At 42.5% G+C, this 22929-nt stretch overlaps 1 protein-coding gene and 1 long non-coding RNA gene across 2 annotated transcripts in view; one reads left to right on the plus strand and one right to left on the minus strand.

Moving 5' to 3' along the window:
- The window catches only part of VAV3 (vav guanine nucleotide exchange factor 3), a 215160-nt gene extending 206654 nt beyond the window's left edge, over positions 1–8506 (minus strand). The window contains exon 1 of the mRNA XM_083511039.1: positions 8057–8506. The gene's annotated coding sequence lies outside the window, so the exon portion shown is untranslated. The remainder of the gene's footprint in view (positions 1–8056) is intronic.
- LOC310710398 overlaps positions 1–8570 on the plus strand; it is a 32291-nt gene extending 23721 nt beyond the window's left edge. Inside the window, exon 2 of the long non-coding RNA XR_014528036.1 lies at positions 7962–8570. This is a non-coding gene — a long non-coding RNA (uncharacterized lncRNA). The remainder of the gene's footprint in view (positions 1–7961) is intronic.
- The last annotated feature ends 14359 nt before the right edge of the window (positions 8571–22929 follow it).

The following is a 22929-nucleotide window of genomic DNA, read 5'->3' on the forward strand; positions in this document are numbered from 1 at the left end:
TCCATTTGCATCTGTTTAAGTTATCAAGTCCTCATGTTTTTATTTCTAAATCCATTTTTTGCCCATATGTCCACCCACCCATCCCATTCATGAAGAGCTCGGAGTTGTGGATTTGGCAAATCCAACAGCCAGTTCTGTTGTTCTAATTCATAAGGATGCCGATGGGCCTATGGGATATGGCCAGCAATCTGAAGAAAAACCACAGGAGGGTTTTCCTCTTTGGTTGTCCTCTTTGGTTGATTTATGGCAACCTGTCATGATTACGATACATACACAGAATGACTGTGATATATACCAGAGTGAAGTGATGCTTCCAGAAGCGAAGAAAAAATGTTTGAAAGAAGGGTTTTGTCAGTGTTTGGCCAGAAGGCAAAGGATTGGTTAAATCATAACTTGAATCACACAGGCCCAGTGTCAACTGTAAACTGGAATGCTAGTGTTTCCACCCAATCTCCTTCCCTTGAGTTCCCCCTATTCCTCCCCCAAATGCACTCTGGAGGGTCAGTAGATCCCCCAGAACAGCATGTGGGGCAGTGGAAAGAGAGGGGAGATTGGTCTGTTGGGCAAGCAAAAATACTTGTGCTAATGAAAGAATCAGAAGAGTGCAATGTTGAATTCCGCCCACAGTGTTTATTTTTGTCACCAGCTAGTTCCTTATTTCAATGGAGCACTGATTCCAACTCATCTCTGGTCAGCCACATAGGCCAAGTTCACAGGCACTGAAATCCTACCACATGCAGACAGTTGTGTAAAGAAAGTAACATCAAATCTGATGGACCACACAGCTTTCTACTAATGATTTGTGTAACAGTTGCCATTTAAAAATGTGCCTGAAAAGAAGCTTTTCGTGGTCAGCGGCATCTATAGAGGGGAGCCTGGTCAATTTTTGAGAAGAGAAGAGTTTTGAAAGGAATTAGGGCAGTGGCAGCGTAAATAGTTTAATGAAATCAGAATAAAACTGTCTGCTTAGAGCAACTTGTCAAAAGTATATAGGAGTGCAGAAAGCCAGCTCTGCCAGGTAGCTTGCTACAGATGACATCACAAGAAGGAAGGGAATAGGTGAAGGCAGAGGCTGGTATCTGAATGGCACAGGAAGACATTTTAAACTACTGGTGCTAATGAGGGCTCATTGCTGGGTTCTGTGTTGTGTATCAAAGGACCTTGGAGAAGCGTTATGTTGAGCAACATGGGCAAATAAGAGGAGATGTGGAGATCATTCAAGGTGGAGAGTTATCAGTGTAAGATATCTTTTATTGAGCCACATTATCAAAGCACTCAACATGCTGGACATCAGAACTCATTGGACGGCAGCTGAATCAAACATTTGCACGATAAAACAAACTGGGGCGTTATTGATAAACAGATGCCAACTCAGTCCAAAGAGGTGTGCTCTGGTGGATGATCACTCCTCAAGATGGGAGTCTCCCTAAGCTCACCCAGTGTCCAGCAAAATAAATTCAAACAAGAATTTCCCTGATAAATAAGAACTGACTATGACTAAAAGCATTCTTCCACATTTGTCCTTAATGATGACATAGTTAGATTCAGTAGTCTATTTAGAACAATGTCATATATTTTCCACCTTCAAAGGAAGCTCTATTATTAATTGAAGAACTTAGGGTAATAAAAGCACAGAGATACAAAACATAGCTGGATATAATTCATGTGGGGAAAAAGAGATGCAGAGACAAATTCCCCAAGAGTTAAAACACTTTCTGTTGTAGGGGTCATTGTACATACCAGTATTATGCTTTAGTTGCTTTACATTACCAGTTTTAGACAAAAAAAGATGGGATGCAAAATTATACAAAACAAAATACTCAGGAGCACAAACAAACTTACACTGAGGACCTGTCACAACCGTTGCACTTGGAACAAAGGGAGCAAACCCAATGGAATTAATTGTCCTAAATTAGTCTTGCGCATTACTTTTAATGGGTCTGCTCTGAGTAGGACTAATGTTGCATACAATCCACAGGAAGCTATCTTCCGCCAAATCAATCTGGTATAAGTTTAGTACTGTCTACTCTAGCTTAGAGTGGCTCTCCAGGGTCAGACATCAGATACACACCATAAACTTAAAGTACACCCAAAGCACATTTAAATGAGATTATTTGCCCCAAAGAATCCTGGAAACTGTAGTCTACCCCACACAGAGCTACAATTCCCCTGCATTCTTAACGAACTACAGTTCCCAATATTATTTAAGGGGAAGCCATGTACTTTAAATGTATGTTGGATGTGCTTTAAAAGCATGGTGTTGATCTCCCCTCCACCTAAGGTCTTCCTCATCACTTTCTACCCAATCCTTCTAATGGAGATACCGGGGAATGAACCTGGGATTTTCTGCAGGCAAGGCATCTTCTCTACCTCCCATATACCTGTAAAAGTCTCTGCATTTACATATTAAGCACAGGGATAAACTACACTCTGTTTTATACTAGTTTTAACTGCCAATAATAATAATAATAATTTATTATTTATACCCCGCCCATCTGACTGGGTTTCCCCAGCCACTCTGGGCGGCTTCCAACCGAATATTAAAAACAATACAGCATCAGACATTAAAAACTTCCCTAAACAGGGCCGCCTTCAGTTGTCTTTTAAAAGTAAAATAGTTGTTTATTGCCTTGACATCTGCTGGGAGGGCATTCCACAGGGCAGGCGCCACTACTGAGAAGTCTCTCTGCCTGGTTCCCTGTAACCTCACTTCTCACCATGAGGGAACCACCAGAAGGCCCTCGGAACTGGACCTCAGTGTCCGGGCTGAACGATGGGGGTGGAGGCACTCCTTCAGGTAAACTGGACGGAAGCCATTTAGGGCTTTAAAGGTTAGCACCAACACTTTGAATTGTGCTCAGAAATGTACTGGGAGCCAATGGTTTTCTTAAAAGGATTCCAAGGACTGTAGTTTGTTTTGCCAAGAATGGCGTGTTAGAGATCCCTAACAACATCCCACCACTTCTAAACTTCAGTTCACAGGGTTTCCGAAGAAGAAGAAAATGACCAGATTAAGTGTTTAGTGTAGATTTGTCTCTTGTATTTTTCACACGTTGTTCTTTAAAGAAGAAATACATTAAGCCACTTTGAACATTCCAGTTTTAGTGAAGACACCATGCAGCTCATGTAGCTCTACGGTGTGCATGCCCTAAAACTGTACAGTGGGAATCAGCACTGTGTCTGCCTTCACCCCTACTGCTTACTGCTCTGCTTGCTATATGGTAAATGGAAGCAAATAATGCAGATATTGGCCAATTAATCCTTGCAAATCACTTTCCAAAGATAAAAGTATCACATCAATGCTAAGCATTATGAACTAAGACAGGGCTAATGCTGGGATTGAAAATGTCAATTTTCATCATCTGTATCCTAGGTAATCCTGGGATTTATAACACAGATGTGTGAGGTCTGGTTGTTGTTGTTTTTTTTAAAAAAGAGGAACATAATTGAGGGGAAATAGAGATGGAATAAAGTAAGTGCCTTTCCACTGGTTCACAAGAAAATGAGATAGAGAGAGAGAGCGCACAAAGCCATTGCAATTTGTCTCACTTCCTAAAACCACTAGTTTTATTAGTAGCTATGGGATGTCTTCTAGATGTAAGGAAGAGCCTGAGTTATGAATGATCTCTTGCTCTTAGCTCCAGTGAAGGGAGAAATCAGCAGCATCAGAGAAAGTAAGATAACCAAATAGGGGAAAGTTAGGATGAAATTGGACAACATTTAAATGCATGTAACAGACCAAAGAACTTTTTTAAAAAAATAAAAAAGAGAGAGAAACTGAGGTGGCAGGGCAGGAATGGGGAAGTGATGAGTGTTTGGCCCATTTTCCACCCACTGCTCCTCTGCTCCAGATCCATTGTCGGGTTCCAAACACATCTTGGCAAGCACACATTTAGGAGAATAATAGGAAGAGAGAGGAGGAGGAGGCGGAGGAGGAGGAAGAGGAGGAGGAAGTGTGGCGATTCCACCACAAAAGCATGCAGTTAGCCCAGGAGGCTGGAGAAAATGCTAGTTCGAAAGGCGTTTATACACATCTTGCTGTTAATCGTTCATTTGGCCCACACGTTTTGTCCAACACTTTTCAATGTGTTTCCCTGTCACTTTCCTAACTGCAAAACATCCAGTGGGGTCTTTGTTGTTGTTGTTTCAAGTGGTTTGGTGGTGCTGGGGTGACAGCTTGCTTTAAATCACTTTAATTTCACAAAACTAGAATTACAGTACATGCCTGAATCCCCCTGCAAATTAGTAACACTCTGGAGGCACTCTGTCTTTTTGGGTAACAGGGGTCACAAACATACTTGACCTATACATACTGAGCTATACCATTCAGATTGCAGGTGGGAGGAGCTCACTAGGTTGAATGTTCCTCCATACTAAGACCATAAATAAAGTTTATGTAAGCTTCTCTGGACATATTTATACTGAAGGACAATGTACATCTGCATAAAATATATGTATGTCAGGGTGAAGCCAGGTGAAAACACAATCTAAAAAGCTAAAAGATTCACACAGATAAAAAAGAACTTCACCTGGCACTGGGTGGTGGGGGAGAGAAAGAATCCATGCCAGATGATCACCCCTGAAGAAAGTATTCCAAAGTTGGGGAGCCATAACTGAGAAAGCACAAAACCATGAAAAGGAGGAGAAGGTTGGAATAAATAAAAAGAGGAAAAAATTCTTAAATGTTTCATTTGGCAAAGGAGGAAGCCAATAAGGAGAATTGCCTCGTGAGTTCCCAGAACCCTGGGTCTGAGGTTTTTCACCACTGGTGTATAGGACTGCAGCTTTAGTTCAGTGCTTTTTGTATAATAAATACAGTTATTATTAAATCTATGCTTTCAGGCATTAATCTGCATCAAAATTTGCATTTGAAGAGTGTTTTCTGGAGGCATATCTCGAATTAATCCCCATTGTCCTACAGGACTCAAATTATGCCAAAGCTATGCTCAATAAATACATAAATACATTCTGGCATCCATGACTTACCTGGTGAGATTCTGAAGGAGCTGCTGTTGGAACTGTTAATGGATGGAAATTCAGATATAGGAACTTATTTCAGAATAAAAGTGGTTTTAGATACAAACTGAGGCTGATTTACATGAGATTATTCAGCATTGTTGAAAGAATGCTAACAAATTTACCCCCCCCCCCCACAGCAATTCAAATGCATGCAGTGCTTTCCATAACTCAGAAAACTGTCTTGGGTACAAAGATAGAGGTAAAAACAGACATGATATACGGTATAAAGTGATCGCAACAGTAAGGCTCTGTACAAAACAAACATTTAAAGCACATTCCACCTCCACCCTCCAAATAATCCTGGGAATTATAGTTCACTCCTATCAGATCTACAATTCCCAGCACCCTTAAGAAACTACATTTCCCAGAACACTTTGTGGGAGGATGTGCTTTAAATATGTGTTGTATGTGCATTTTAAGAGCCTTGCATTGCAACTTGCATTACAAATGTAATATGGATCTGTTCCTAGTCTTACATCTTCCCTTGTTGGTTATATGGGATGTCTCTCTCTCTCTTTTTTTTTTTAACAATGCAGCATATGTGGGTTTATATGTTCATTATTCACCTTACCTCTTCCCCCCCCCCAAAAAAAACCTATAATGCAAATCAGATTATATGAGAAGTGGGTTGGAGATGTGGCGGACAGTAGCCAGTAGGAACTACACAGCTGCACCACGCTGAAACCCTGCAGAACCATTTTTGTTTGTTTACAAGAGCTTGTCCCAAAGCAAGGGGGAATGTACATTTTCTTAGGAAACACCATCATTGTGTCTGTGTTCCCTCAGAAGTTTATTTGTCATACCAAACCAGCTAGAACTAGATCTGAGTGCTGATGAAGTCAGTCCATTACATTTCCTGTTCCCCATCCCACTTATAGCCCAGCTTCGTGACATCATTATGGATTTATTTTTCAGACAGCCTGAATACAATCTCCTGTTTGCAAGGAGAATGACAAAGGCTACAGATCTCCCCCAAGGCTAAGATCCACATTTTTCAGTGACTCCTTGACAACAGAAATAATTGCTTTTCATTTTAGGAGCATATGGTGGGATGGAGGCACAGCTGGTTCACTTGCCATTTCCAAGTTTTGGGGGAAGGAGGAGGTGGAGAAGTAATATTCCATTCCTATTATTTGTCATGATCCCAGCCTCCAGCAGGGATCTGAACCCAGACTCTAAGCTTGAGAGACGGTGCATGGCTATGGTCTTGTAAGTTCACCTGCAGGGAGGCCTAGCACTACTAACAATAGTACCCAGTGCTTTTTTGGTGAGGGAGTTTAAAAAATGAGGTTCCATTACCCAAATACTGATAAAAGTCCTGTGGGTGCCAGCACAAAATGGCTGCCAAAGGCAGCAAAAAGAAGTGCCGGTACCAGTGAATACTGTCACAAAATAAGCAATGTGAATATTCAGAAAATACCAGTCAGTACTGATTAAAGACCTAGTAACAGAGACCTTCTTTGTAGTTGCCTGAATCCCTTGAGGAACAGTACACCATATATCCAAAGCTTCATTATCTCCCTGCTTTCTTACCACAAATGCCAATGGATCTATCAAGATTCTACAGGACAGTAACAAGTGGGGGCCCCTCAGACTGCCACTGCTTTCAGGTGGGATTCAATCACACCCTACCAAAGTCAGTTAAAGCTGGTATGGAGCTCTTGGGAGGGGCGGTGTGTCTCATGTAGCCACCAATCAGCTGTGCAGCAGATGCATGAATGAGGAAAGCCAAGCATGAATGACCACCTCACAGCATCTGTGTGATGGGCTATTTGCTTAAAACAACAATAACATTCATCAATTTTGGGAGCAGCTAGAAAGCGAAGTTATTGCCACGCTTACTGAAAAGTTTTGACCACCTTGGACCACCTTGTATTTTGTTTTTGAATTACATTTTTAAAGGGTGCAGAATTTTGCTTTAAAAATCCGCACTGTCATTCAAAGTAATGAAGTTACCAGTTTGTATGGAAAGGAAACAAACTGGACTAAGCCAATTCCATTAATCTTCTAAAGAGGGAACATATTAAAAGAGATTGGAAAATTCTAGTTCTGGAGACCTTGACAACACCATCCTAAAACCATCCAAGAGCCTTGCAAGGGATGCTTGCCTATTCACCCTTCCTTGCAAAGTGAGACAAGAGAGTTTTTAAAAAAGAAAAAGTCAAGGGAGTCGTTATTCCTCATCCACCTTCCCTTCTGGTCTTGCTTTTAATAGTAGCCTGACACAAATAAATTAAGCATGTTAATGTTTTCCTGACATGGGGATAAAGGGATGAGAAAAATTTCACCTGCTGAGTTTTTCAGACCAGGCAGGAAGAGGATTAAAAACAAAAATAGCCACACACTTGATGTCACTGGGATCAGTTGTGACCAAGAGGCAGAGGGGATAAATGGGCTGAAATGTGATCCTGCCTGATCCCTAGAAGTATTGGACATGTCTTTTATGGCCTCTTTTCTCATCGGCTACTGGATTCTTCTACTGAAGTTACCAGCATACATTCATGTATGGCTTATTTCACTGAAGGCAATGCTATGCTTGACTTTTAAAAAAAAAAAGTTGGAGAGTTCATTTTAAAGTTTCTACTAACCATTTTTGTAAAGGATTCCTTTTCTATACTTCTACAGATTTTTTTGTTTGTTTGTGTGTGTGTGTGTGTGTGTGTGTGTGTGAGAGAGAGAGAGAGAGAGAGAGAGAGAAACATACCCTATGTTTTGACAATAAATGTGAGTCTGTTTGTGCACAGGATTCATGTGTGTTCAAACATACATTTATATACAAGGGACATTAGAATGTACATGCATTTGATTTATTTCATAAAATTTATATAGCACTTGGTTGTGGGGGGGAAACCCTCAAAGTAGTTTAGGTATGCAAGTATGCATGTATATGTGTATATGGTGAGTAGGAAAGTAAAAGAATTATCATCTCCCGTCTTCCAAAGGGCTGCCTCCAAAAGCTTCCTGAATCCGAAACCCAGCCAGTCAGATTCTCACTGACCTCACCATGATTCCTGCTCAGCAGAGGACATTTCCTTACCTGGATTTTCTGAAGAAGTTGTGTTCATCAGGCCTCTGAATATTGCCTTGATTTCTAGTTCCTTCTTGGAGACCAGGGGGTGGACTTTGCACTGCCTGCAGCACATCTTGAAGAGGTTGCAAAGCCTTTTCAACCTAGGACAGAATGGAAAGAAAGTGAGAAACTGGCTTGTAGTGTCTGCACTGAACTTTGGGGGCCTTGACACCTCCAGGATATGCTGTCATCTTGTGGACAGAAATAGGACCCAACAGGAAGATTTCGCAAAAGCCCCTCTAAAACACTGAGGATCACCTTTCTGTAATTACACCCACAAAGGAAACAGGCAATCCACTTTTTCTGAAGCATTTAAAATAGTCCTAACTAATGGTATTAATACCATTCACTTTTATAGCTTCTGGTGGGTTGTGCTGCTTTACTTTTTGTTTCTGAAAAAATTCTAGACCGCCCTTCATTCAGTGGATTCTAGTACAGTACAGTTTCCAAGTATAACAATACAATATATCACATCTTCTTCTCCAGCTGTTCACTTTATATGCTCCAAAAACCTTGCACCTAGCTGCGTACTCCTCCCTCTACCAAGACATACAGAGTAGTTTCTGGTGACCCAATGAAGAAGCAAGAATCTCAAAAGCGAAGGACTAGACCAGGGTAGGCAACCTAAGGCCCATGGGCCACAAGCAGCCCACGGGGGACTCGCTTGCGCTGCACCGGAAATCGCATCTGCGCAGACACACGCGATCTGGCCCACGGGGGAATCTCTGCTGGAGTGAACTGGCCCAGGCGAGGTAAACCTTGCCGACCCCTGGGCTAGACGCTTTACTCAACCACTTAGATACAATTTAGAATACATCATCTATGGCAGACCAGCCAGCCAGGCACTCTGTTTAAACTGGGCCTGTTTCTCATGACATACATCATCATGATGTTTTGGGTTTGTGGGGGGCCAGATTCCCCTAAATTCCTGGGTGCCAAACCCTCCCCATAATTCCTGGATTTAGTAACTGTTAGACTTAATCAAGGTTTGGTTGAACTTTGCCCAACACAGAACTCTCTAGATTTGATTATCCTAATGAGCCCAGCCAGCTCAGCAGAATTAGCTGGGTGGGCCATTAGCAGGGGACAAAGACCAGTGATGGCCCATCAAGGAAAGCATCAGAGGGCAAGACTGCTAGGCAAAAGAGTGTGTGGTCCCTTCTTTATTGGGTGCTAGTGAACAAAGGCAAAGGCCAGCTTTAGAGTTTCAACTTTGAATGATGTGGGCTGGGGGAAGGTTCTTGGAGTTGGAGAGCTCCATGTGAGCTGGAGATGACAAGACTGGAAATAAGAAACACAGAGGATGGCTTTTTTGTTGTCTTTTGAACCCAATGCTGCCCTTAAGGGGGAAGCCAGACCCTCATAGGATGTGAATGCTCTGCAATCACTCCACCTAGCTGCAGGTTGTATATATGTGTAAATAAAACCATATACAGTGGTACCTCGGGTTAAGTACTTAATTCGTTCCGGAGGTCCGTTCTTAACCTGAAACTGTTCTTAACCTGAAGCACCACTTTAACTAATGGGGCCTCCTGCTGCTGCTGCGCCGTCGGAGCCCGATTTCTGTTCTTATCCTGAAGCAAAGTTCTTAACCTGAAGCACTATTTCTGGGTTAGCAGAGTGTGTAACCTAAAGCATATGTAACCTGAAGCGTATGTAACCCGAGGTACCACTGTATCATTAAAACAACCGCTGCTGTACCTCATTGTCCCAAAAGGAAATACGGACCCTGGAAATCACACCTGCAACCCCTGGAATCTCACACCACTTCTGGAAATTGGGGTGGCATGTAACAATATGAATACTAGAACACGGACCTGACCTCCATTGCCTTTTGGCTCATAAATGTATGTGATATTGTGGCTCCTGGTTAAAAAAGAAATAAAAGCATTGAGGATTGAGGAATGTAGGAGATTTGCATCTCCAGATATTAGGAGGCTTTTGGGCAAGATGCCTCCTCCTGTCACCACCCACTCTGGGCCCAATTCTCAGTTCTGCCTGGGGGTGTGGAAGGGAAGTGATTAAGCAGCTGCTGTTGCTCCCTCTAGACCAGAGGAAGAGAGAGCAGGCAAGCAGACAGCAGTGGGGACAGGAGAAACATCTGGATTAGGGTGCTCTAATGCTTACGGTAACCATGGTCCCAAGAATCCCAGCCTCTGGTTCAGGGTGGCCAAAGTTGCCATCCTTTGCACACCAACCTGGGAGTAAGTGTCAATGAAATCAGTGGGACTTAACTTCTCAGTAGATGTGCATTGGATCTCTCTTCTAAACGTCCTCTTTAACAAGACAAGCAGCACAGAAAGAGGCATGTGTGTGCCTGTGTTAAATATAAAATATTTTGTTGAGCTGAAATGATACGGCATAAAACCGTTCCAAGCTCCATGTGTAGGAGGGTTACTGGAATCCAAAAACTAGCAGATGCCTCGGGCTTTGAGTGAAGGCAGACGTCTCGTCCGGAACTCAGCCCAGGTTTGTGGCTGTATTCCAAATCCAGGCCCTCGTGCAGCCAAGTCTCAAAGGAAGAGACAGGGTCTGTAGCACGGAAAATCTAAGTTAAAAGGTAATAAGACGTGGATTATGAGTCGAGGAGTACAAAAGGTGCAAAGTGTGTGTGTGTGTGTGTGTGTGTGTGTGTGTGTGTGTGTTAGGGGTCATGTAAGTTGACTGGTTGACAACACACATCCCAACCAATATACATAATTTCCAGGTTGTTCACAAGTGCACTGTGTGATGGTTTAAATAGTAAAGTCTGAACATAGACGATTTGTAGATTCTGATTGACAGTGGCTCTCCAGGGTCTCAGGCAGGATCTTTCTCAGCACCTCCTACTTGATCCTTAAAAAGAAGCAGCAGCAGTACCTGTGCGGTCCTTATTTAACTGGAGATGCCAGCTGAACATGGGTTCTTATGCAGGCAAAGCATGGGCTCTGCCATTGAACATACCTAGTCTCCTCCTCAACCTGTTATGCTAATCATTACAGATAGATGGATGTAGAAAGCTTGCTGATCTTGATAGTACAGCATGTGGAAAACAAAGCAATGAGCTCTTTATGGCAACTAGATCCATGTTTTCACTAAGTGCATTAGTAGTAATAAGGGTCAGACTTGCTACAGAGGCACCAACAGTGGCTGGGAGCTGAGGGCCACCAGTATGCGTCCCTTCATTTTAAAAGGTCATTTTTAAAATGCATTTCTCCTTGGGAAAACACAAAAGATGGGTAATATGCCAGCCCTCAGCATACCCACAAGATTGAGGGCAAGAGTTAGCTTCTTAGAATGTGCCTTCAGGTGATTTCAGTGCCTGTGAGTGAATACCTAATGAACCCGTAAAAATAATAGCTTGTCGTCTGCACCAAAGCACTGGCTCCAGTCCACTGCATTTCATTTCCATGGATTAACTAAGCAGGTCCTTTGAAAGAGAAATATATTGTTTTATTACTGCTTTGTATCATTGCTAAGCAAGTTCTCCTTGTACCTTCCTCTGAATCATTTCGCAATAAGAACCACTGAAGTCACTGCACTGGAATAATAAATCTCATATTTAATTGCTCCTAGTTCAGGAACAGACTAAAAGGTGATCAATGAAAACTGGCACCCAGGAAAACTAGCACCCCTTTAAATCAGGGGTGGGGAACAATCGGGCCAGCAGGCCAATCCTAGCCTGCCCACCTGCCAAATTTGGCCTGCAGGGCCAATCCTGATAAGGATCTGTCCTGTGGCACCAAAAAGGCTCTCCACCCCTTGCTTTAAAGCTACATCTGATCTAGTTTACCACTCCTGCTTTCAACTGTTCTTTTGTTAAAGAAATCCTAGGAAAACATATTTGTCTAACAATATATAACACCTGGATCTAATTCCCCATCTTTGTCTATGATGGTCAAGTCCAACTTCACTGAAGCATTCTAAACCATCTTATCAATTAAGTGAGACAACAACTGAGTTCACCCTAAACTGCACTCTGCAAATTTGCCTCCTCTGCAAAATGTTTAGTAGTTCTTTGCTGCATAGTTCAGTGCCTGTGCTTCCAGCTCTGTTGGATACATTAGGCTGAATGAGGCACTGCCCCATCAACCTCAAGTCTACCCTCAGCCAGCCCCCACATGCACCCACAACTGTCTGTCAACTGCCTCTTTCTTAGACTCAGGTGGAATCTAGACACATTAAAAAAAGGTGTGAAAATGCTTAATTTTTTCCCCCTTTTCGAAAAATATGTTGAATTTGCTCACCATCGCCATCTAGTGTCACATTTGTGTAATGAACTTTACAACACACTTAAAACGTTATATTTGCAGCTGTATAGCTGAGTCCTCAGTATCCCCCAAGTAGATCTCAGCATTGCAGGGAGGAGGATGGGGTGCCGTGTAACAATATGTTTACACTGGGATGTCTCTTCTCCCCAGAAAAGCAGAAGGAAAACAAAACATGAAGTTACCATCATGAAGGTTCAATACCAATTATTGTTTGTCTGACACAAACAGCTCAGATTAGCTACTGAATAGGGACTCTTCCCTCCCCATCACAGTCAGTGCTATTAGATATGCCAATGACTTTGCATCAGCTACCCACAGAACAGTTTTGCTCTAGTTCAGCTGTATTCCATTCATTTCCTGAAATGTAGTCACCCTATGTTGGGTGGAGATTGGATTGTATGGGAAATGTCATGCATTCTCATGCTGAAGCAGCAAAAACTCTTGCCTGACTTCCTCCTTTTGCTGACAGTCAGAAGCTCACATGAACAAGCTGGGGGCTTTCGTGGCAGGATAGTGGAACTCTGTTCTGGATACTTCCCCATACATCTTTGTCTGTGGCTGGAATGACTAGTAAGAAAGTTTCATACCACTTTAGGTGTAAGGCGAAACATTCCTCTTTAACCAGGCCTTTGGCTAAGTGACTTCCAATGCCCTTTGAAAATGTATTGGGGAGGGGGCATTATTGGGTTGTTTTTGTTTTTATTATGTATTTTGTGTTTTTATACTGTGATTTTATGTTGTAACTGCCCTGAGACCTGTAGGTATAGGGCGGTATACAAATTTAATTAACAACAACAACAGCTATCATTATTATTATTATGTCACTATGCCTTATTTGCACTGTCAAATGTTCTGACACTAGCCAAAGTTATGGGTTGGGGGGGGCGGCTCAGGGTCACTCATCCCCAGAACATGATCCAGCTTTCACACACACACCAACCACACGTTTAACACATGTGAGAAGGAAGTCTACTAACAAACCTACATAGAACTCCTCTACATAAGAGGAGAGACAATCATGATTTCTCCCTCTGTGGGAGGAAAAGAGGGTCAGTACATATGGAAGGCCCCTTCTTGCACTTGCCAAATATGTGATCTGTTTGCATGGGGTAAGCTGGCATGCATGGCATAGATAACCCAAGCTGCCTCCTAATACATACTTTCAATACAGTAGTACCTCGGGTTACAAACACCTCGGGTTACAAACACTTTGGGTTATAGACTCCACTAACCCGGAAGTAGTACCTCGGGTTAAGAACTTTACCTCAGGATGAGAACAGAAATCGTGCGGCGGTGGCATGGTGGCAGTGGAAGGGCCCATTAGCTAAAGTGGTATCTCAGGTTAAGAACAGTTTCAGGTTAAGAACGGACCTCCAGAACGAATTAAGTTCGTAACCAGAGGTACCACTGTATGTGAGGACATTTTTGTGAGCTGCCCTAGCATGCAACTAACCATGCAACAAAACCTAATCTGCAAACCACTCCTGCAGCTGCAGCTATAATTAAACTAATCAGCACAAACCATCCATTGCCATTTCTGAGTCCCATCATCATTTGCCACTTTGGGCATGGAACCTAAGATAAAGACAAAGTTGGGGATATTATTTCTGACAGTGAGCTCTCTGCCAAGGGAATTTAAATCCACTAAAATGAAATCAATCCACAAAACGAAACATAAAACTGATAAAGCAGCACCACTAGCCTTATGAATTGTCCTTAACACAGCTATATCTTTCCGAGTCCCATATGCAAGTTCAAGTGTAATGTTGTAAAAGTGGCTCCTAACTGAAGCTTAGAAGACATTTCTCTGATTTACAGGCATTCTATAAGCTCCTCATAATTCCTAAATGTATTGGAGAGAAAAAGCTGAGCTATGCATTATCAGAAAACACATATAGGGGCATGTTCTCTTAAAGCAGGGATGGGGAACATGTGGCCCTCCAGATGTTATTGGTCTTCAACTTCCATCAACCCCAGCAAGCATGGCCATGAGAGATCATGAAAGCTGTAACCCATGGGTAGGCAAACTAAGGCCTGGGGGTCGGATCCAGCTCAATCGCCTTCTAAATCCAGGCCGCGGACGATCCGGGAATCAATGTGTTTTTACATGAGTAGAATATGTCCTTTTATTTAAAATGCATCTCTGGGTTATTTGTGGGACATGGGAATTCGTTCATATTCCCCCCCCCCCAAAAAAAAAAATATAGTTGGGCCCCCACATGGTCTGAGGGACAGTGGATCGGCCTCCTGCTGAAAAAGTTTGCTGACCCCTGCTGTAACCCAACATCTGGAAGTTTGCAATCCCTAGCATTCCTTGGGTTTTCCAATAGGGGCCACAAGTTTCCCTCCTGCACCACTCCTGCTGCTGTGCCTTCATGGGGTTGCACCCCTCAGAGCACCCCAATATCTTGGCCCTCCCCCTTTTGGCAACCAGCAATGATTGGTGGCATGATGAAACCAGGACAGCAATGTCGCTCCTTCCTCCTTCTTGTTGCCTGACCACTCTGCCTTTTGACAGCCCCAGGTTGCTCTGACCTGACCCATGGTGATCCAAGGCCATCTCAGTCTGATTCAGCAGATTCTCAGATCCACCTTGATCAGCCTGATTTGGTTTAGAGTTCAGGCTTGGGCCAAATCTTGTGAACAGCTTGAATGTGAACTAAGCAAATCAGGTTGAATGCTTATCATCATATAACGATGTTGTTGTTTAAAAAAAACACCTCATTAAATATCAGACATTTCTCAGAGAATTTTGGGAAACAGACTCAACAGCAAATTTTATTCTATTCTCAACACTTCCACCTCCCCTCAAATGTTATGAGTTGGAGATCCTATAAGAAGACACTAATTCATTAATTTTTCACTCTTTCCCTTACAATAAATGGATCACTCTTAAAAATTTCTTCTTCTATACTTGGTAGTCTTGTTTAAATCCTTTAGATTTCCCTCACTCCCTCTGCCTTAAGCTGACCACATTGCTGACTTCACAATTTAAAATAGATAATTGCATTGCTAAAAATTGTGCACTGGAATAAAAAAAAATGCTTCCATCCGATTTTTCTCATTAAATTCTACACACATTTTTCTATATTACTTTCTATTAAACTCTATGACTAATATCCGATCACAGCCATACCTGGAGGATTTTCATTAGGAGTGGTAATAGTCTGGCATTAAATAGATCATTAGCATAATGAATGAAACCAATGGAAGCCATGAAATGTAGCATCTAGTCTTTCGCTTCGTTCTCAAATCATGATTCTGTACTGGCACCTTATAGAATAACAGCAGTAAGTCTGAATTTTTATGACACACCAGATATAATAATCAGAGCAGCCACACCATAGACCTATAGAAATGGGTGAAGAATAGCTTTCCTTCCCTTTGCCCAGCCCCTTGCTCCCTGTTTTAGGCTGTGTAATCCATTCATATAATGTTTGTGCACCCTTAGAAAGCCTCACTGGCAAAAAGGCACAACAAAAAAGTTAATGGGACCCAAGGATTCCTTTCTTCCAGTGGAAGGCACTTCCTATGTTGAATGAAGACTCAAGGTAGTGTGACTGAGCACCAAATTGGAGATGGAAAGGAATTAATGGTATGCTACATTTCAGTACACCATCTGGGAGTTTTGTTGTGTTTTTTTAAAATCATATTGAGAAGTGGTAAAGTACCATAGTTGAGAACAGAGGTTTTCTGGAAAACCACTGAGCATCAATGTTGTTGTCGGTGTTTATTACATGTGTCTGTCATTTTATACAAAAGCAAAAGTTTCAAAGTGATTTAACAAGAAGTTGCTCCTGATTGGGCTAAATATGAAGTATGCTTACCTTAGTTTTTGAAATGTGGCTTACATTTAAAGATGATTTGACTCCCCCAGGCCATTTGTGACATCTGGGGTTTCAGGTAGGGAATCTGTCTCCCAGCTCTACCTTGGAGATGCTGGAGAATGAAACTGGGATCTTCTGCATGCAAGACAGATGCTCTCCCATGGAACGACTGCCCTTTCTTGGCCAAATGCAAGTCAGATAGCGAACTCCTGAGCGCAGTAAGGGGGCAGCCTTATCCACTTTTCTCCCTATAGAAGTGTTACTGAGGGTAAATGGGCATAAGACTGTGTCTGGTCTAATTGCTAGGCAACCTAGGACAACTGTCTAGGGCAGCTGCTTTTGTGCCAGAGCAGATTATAGGGAGCGATTCTTTCTAGCCTCAAGGAACAAAGGAAGGATTGGTGGTGGGTCTAGTATGGAGAACTTGGGGGGGGGGGTGGAACCAGACAACAAGCAAGTGATCACAACAGATGGAAGAAAGGGGAAACAGGCAAGGAAATAAGCAGGCATGATGCCTGAACTAAGAACTGGGTAAGTTAGTAGCTTGAGTTCGAGAGAATATAATGGCATAGCTATGAAACAGGAATGTCCTGGAATGTCCTGCTTTTCCTTAGGACGTCCCTATTTTCATTGGCGAAATGTTGGAGGGTACGGAGTTATGCAACCCCTGAGCCAAGGAGATACGTAACTCTACAACCTTTAGAAGACATCTGAAGCCCTGTACAGGGAAGGTTTTTTTTAATGCTTATTGTTTTATTATGTTTTTATATATGTTGGAAGCTGCCCAGAGTGGCTGGGGCAACCCAGTCAGATGGGGGGTATTATTATTATTATTATTATTATTATTATTATTATTATTATTATTATTATTATTATGGAACAGGACGCCTCTATATTATTAAGAAGGGCTATGCTTTAGTATTTGTCTTGGATGCCTGAAGTCTTCAGGCTAGCCCCAGAGGGAGTCAATTCCTATGGCTTTAATTTCCATGATCAAGTGCTTTTTTTTCCTTAAAAATGTTTAGGGGTACTCTCATTTTAAAATCACCATTTTATAGTTCAAATCAGGGAAAATAAAAATAAAAATACTGACCAATCACTGTGCTAGATTCCAACTCCTACTTCACACATTAAATGCTCGCTTCTGTCTGAGACTCAGGAAACACCGTGACAGGAAATGAGGCCACCATCAGGGGTAGCAACGGAACTGACGATTCACCGTGCTAGAGAAGAAACTAAAAAAATGTTAAATTTTTAGTTTCTTCTCCCGCTAGATTCACAAAATGTTTAGGGGTACGTCTGCATCCCCCCGCCCAGAAAAAGCACTGCCCATGCTAATGTCCTTCTCATTTGAAAAGTGCTCTCTCAACACAGCCTGCCATATGGAGGGAGAGTCACATGAAAGAGCTCAGCCTCCCTCACGATTACTGTTTTCATACTCTTAGCAACAAAATTGCCTGAGGGCCCGTTTACACACCATCCAGACGCAAGTGAAATAAAAGCACTAGCAACTTGCCAATTGTTGTGAGCTGCGCGGATGATCTGTGGGCAAGATGTGAGGCCCCGTCTGCACTATACCATTTAAAGCAGTATTATAACTTTTTAAACAGCCGTGGTTTCCCTCAGATAATTCTGGGAACTGAGGTTTGTTAAGGTGCTGAGGACTGCCAGGAGACACCTAATCTCCTCACAGAGCTACAGCTCAAAGAGTTCCCTGAGGGAAAAGGTTGATTGTAGCTCTGTGAGGGGAACATACCCTCAACATACTTTGAGGCAAGCGATGGCTGCTTAAGGTGACATGATGCTGCTTTATATGTGTAGCACAGATGGGGCCCGAGTTGTTTTTTCTCATTGCCACAGAACCAGGGAGAAACAGAAACGAGAAGCGTATGCTTCTACTTTTGTGCAATGATACCTACAAATCATCCCTTGTGTAGAGATAGGGAAACCACCCACCCAAAAGTTTGTGTAGTTCACCCAAACAAGCTAGAGTTCATTTAAAAGCTAGGCACAGTTTTGACTGTTCCTCTCAGGACTTAACGAGTGCAAACAAGATTTCCTTGGTACATTAATTTGTCTCTAGGCAGGTTTCTTAAGTCTCAGTGTTTTTCAGTGCATCCAGCCACCTATTAGGCAAAAGTTAAAACAAACAAAAAACCCTTCAGCTTTAAGAAGGGGGGGTTCAGGAAGCTGAGGGCTCAGCCCCCCCCCCCAGCACCCCTGCTTTCTGCTCTGCTTCTTGCTAGACCTTGGAGGAAAAGGGAAACATGTTGTGCCTTATTCTATCACTTTGTTTGCAAACCAAAACATAGCACACAAATAGACAATGTGGTGTTGTTGGCCTGATTTTTAAAAAAATATCTCCCGAGTGGTGTACAAATGAACTTGAAGATAAAATACAGCTGAAATCCACAATCTGCTTAAAACAAAAAACCCCGCATGAAATCAAAATTGTTACATAATGAAAAACAAAGATTTAAATCAATAAAACTGTAAAACATATGTAAGTTATAAATTCTAAATCTGAATAGGTTTGCTGAAACAAAAACGTTCTACGAAACATAGGGAGGGTGCCTGCCTACTGTCAATAGGCAGGGAGTTCCAAAGTTCAGGTGCTGCCACACTAAAAGATTGGCTCCTCATAAATGTGGAACAGATATTATGTGGCACCTGTAAAAGTGCAAGTTCCTGACCAAAGCAAGTGAATACGCACATTTAGGACAATGTGATCTCTTAAGTAAATAGAAATTAATTTAAAAATTAATTAAATGGAAGGGGGGGAGTAAACATAAGCAAGTAAAGAAGGAAAACGTACCTGTTTAACCACACAGGACTGGGGACATTCCATTGCTACTAACCACCAACAGACAAATATGCCACAGAAGAATCTGTCCTTAACAAAAAGCACTCTTTTGCCTCTGCCGCCTCGTATAAGCAATTTATATATATTCTATGAATTGAAAATTGAGAAGCTATATGTACTTTTGTTACCAAATAAAAACATTTTTTAAAAAACAACAACACCCTAATTCATGTATTTCCAGAATGTGTGCTATAATGTAAATGAATGGTAAATGAAGTGAATGGTAAAGAAAAGCTACATTTCCAGTGAAACCCTTTTCAAATGTCTTGTTTGTAGTGCTTTTGCCTTCTTGTTCTAAGTGTGGTGCGCCACCTACTGTACAAACATAATATAGACCTGCTTTCACACAGCCATTCTGAGTGTAACACCAACTACACGAGAATGTAAGAGCCCCATTTAATCAGGCCAGTGGCCTGTCTAGTCCAGAATCATTTTTTCACAGGGGCCAGCCAGATGCCCATGGGGAAGTCTGCAAGCAGGTACATGAGTACAACAACACCCTCACTTCCTGCAGTTTCCAGCACTTGGTATTCGGAACAGCAGCGTAGCATGGGTTGCCAGTGCCCGTGGCCATGTGGAGGGACGGGAAATGTATGGAGTACACATGCACATTCAACTGCCTAACAGCATCTGCGTCACCCAGGAGATCACAGCTGCAGAGATAAGAAGAGTTGTTCCATTGTCTGGAGAGGTCGTTTCCTGGTTCACACCGCCTGGTTTTCAACGGAGCCCAGCAACGGAAGCGTGCAGCTGTGTTGAGGCAGGGCTGGGTGTTGAAATTTTGTGCCCCTTACAATTTTGTACCCGGGGCAACTGCCCCTGTGCTGCACCACCACCACCACTGGTTCAGACGCATGCTGCCTCTGACCAGGGAGATGAACTGATGGCTTGCATGTATGGCTGTCAAATGCTCCTCTCTGCAGAGTAACACGGTCAGAACTTTTGTACTCTAAAATGTCAACTCAATATTTTCAAAGGAAAAACTACACATATCCAGATGGGAGGCAATGGAATTTAGCAGTGAGAGATCAAGTGGCGCCAGCTGCTTGTTAGTAGGTTGAAACTGACATGCAGCATTCACAATCATATCAAAGGTCTCTTGCACACCGGAACTTCCATGCTACAATCAGTGTAGGACACACACCTATCTAAATTCCCTATTGTATGCTATGTTTAAAGACACAGAAGGCCCTAGGGTCCAGAATTAGCAGCCACATACCCCCTTGACTCCTCCTAGCAAAATGTAGTCAAGCCTTTCCCTCAGACTTTTCTTTTCTTAGCATTACTCCACTGCCCACCTTTGCTTCAAAATTCCTGCCACTGAGTTTTCCAGTGTCCAAGTTCTGTTATTCTCTGACCTCCATCTCCAAAGACCTTTCTGGTCCTCAGCCTCCTCTGTGCACAACCTTATTCTGTAGGGCCTGAATGAGGTAACAAAACTGACAGCTTTTTCTCCCCCTCACAACAGCTGGGCTGCGAATATTTGTGTTGCCAGCACAGTTGTTTCCTGAGCTTCTGGCACATGTTCTACAATACTACTATAGGACGGGAGGGAGGGCTCACTGCCTTTAAGCACAATAAAAATTGAGATGAACAGCGAAACACGCACAAGGCAGGATGAGTCACAGAACAAAAAGAATAATAGAAGTTCCTCCATGAGCCCTCAATATTTCCTCCTTTAGAAAAGACGTTCTCTCTATGGCCTTTTGGGCTGAATAAGGCCTTGTGTGGATGCCAATTGTTTCGGCTACCAGTTGGCTACAGCCCCTTGCCTTGCATCCCGATTACTACGAAATTCTTGTCCCCAGCTGTGATCTGTAAAATGTACTGCTTTCTTTTCTGTGAGTTATTTATCACATGCTGTCACAAGAGAAGCTAGGGCAGGGAGGTTAGGGGGACGACGACAGGTCTCTTGTTAAGTGGCTACCTGACCTTGTCTCTTTGTTGTTTTTAAATTAGCACGCAAGTTTACCACCCTACTGTTCTTTAGTTGGCTGTCCTGCGGCTACTATCCTATTTGAATGACACTCAAGACCTACCAGGCAAGAGCTATTGTTGTGAAGCTGCCCTTATTCTACCGGCAGGTGGTGCTGCTGACATAACACCCTGGGTTATATATAGTGGACAGTACAGTGCGAAAATTTCCATGCCAGGCATGGAAAATAAAAAGACAACATATATTTAGGTTCTAGCACCTGCTGGATGTAATTTTCATTTGGAGGGTAGCAGTTGGCTCCTGTGTTTAGAAAATAATTCATTCGACGTTAACAAAACAAGCAGCTCTATCCATAAGCCACTTAAATCAGCATAATTGACTGAGAGCAGATTTATGCCTATCTCAGGATGAACTTAGTGAATAAGGGCTTAAAAGAGGGGGTTGTCAATCTGCCCTGATGATAGAACTAACTGGCTTTCATTCTGCTGATTACCAACAGAAGCAATCCAATGCAATTTCATTAACTGCTTTCTCTCTGCTTTTTCAGCATATTAAGGGCCAGTTCACACATGCTTTCACATCTTTCATCTTCATTTTGCCAGGCTAAACATACTCAATTCCCTTAACTGTTGAGTTTCAATACCCACTATGCCTAATACTCTGTATTGAGAAGAAAACAGACCTTGCCATATTTCGGTCCTGGCAGCCAACAGCAGAGGTGGAGGGAATTCATGGCTAACTGAGAATATTGGTCTTGCAGGCCGATTGATCCCTGCAGTTTCCAGGGCATTGGGATTCAATAAGCTATATGAGCAGAACAGGTAAGTTGGGCACAAATTCCAAGAGGTCTGCCAAAATACTGAAGCCCCCTGTTTGACTATTACTGAATGAATTGCATGGAAAAGTAGTATTAGACATACAAAGAGCAACACTAGTCTTGGAAACAATTTCTTTTGAACAGGAAAAAAACACATTGTACTTGGGTGGGTGGGGTTTATACCTCTAGAACCCAGCATGTAGTCTAAGGACACCATCATACAGCAACCTCACTGAAGCTAAGCAGCTCTGGATCTGGCCAGTGCCTAGATAGATGACTGCATGAGAACTTTATTAGTCCAAAATGCTGCAGCTACATCGTTTAGTGGAAAACTTGGGAGATGCAGATGTTACAGCTTTGCTGAGGGAACTGCACTGGTTACCAATCAACTTACCAAGCCATGTTCCAGATGTTGTTAACATATAATGTTCTGAATGACTTGGGGCCAGTTTACCAGAAAGACCACCTGTCTCTACGTATACCTGTAAGATCACTCAGATCATCTAGGGAAATTATATTTGTGGCACCCCAACCCACAGTATATCATAGGGCAGCGACACAAAAAGTGGCATTTTCTGCTATTACCCCTGTACGGTGGAATGATATTACCACTGCCTTTCATGAAGTAGCAACCACAAGTTTTTTTCAGATGTCTTGTGAAGACCAATCTTTTTGCCCAGGCTTTCCCTGACCTGTAAGATAGAACCCTGATTTACGTGTATGAGTCCCTGGAAATCTGTTTTACTTGTTTTATGTGCTTTATACTGCTGATTTACTGACTTTAGGCTCTATTCGTTTTAATGGATACTGTTTTTACAGTGTACATAGGGAATTTTGAAATATTAAGTAGTTTAGAAATGCCAATACGGAAAAGTTAAAGGATCCCTGGATGGTTAAGTCCAGTCAAAGGTGACTATAGGGTTGTGCCGCTCATCTTGCTTTCAGGCCAAGGGAGCTGGTGTTTGTCCACAGACAGCTTTCCGGGTCATGTGTCCAGCATGACTTCTGGTGCAACAGAACACTGACGGAAACCAGAGCACACAGAAACACCATTTACCTTCCAGCAGCAGCAGTACCTATTTCTCTACTTGCATTGGTGTACTTTCAAACTGCTAGGTTGGCAGGAGCTGGGACAGAGCAACAGGAG

The sequence above is a fragment of the Podarcis liolepis genome (genome assembly GCF_965112155.1).
Source record: "Podarcis liolepis genome assembly, chromosome: 6".
Taxonomy (NCBI): domain Eukaryota; kingdom Metazoa; phylum Chordata; class Lepidosauria; order Squamata; family Lacertidae; genus Podarcis; species Podarcis liolepis.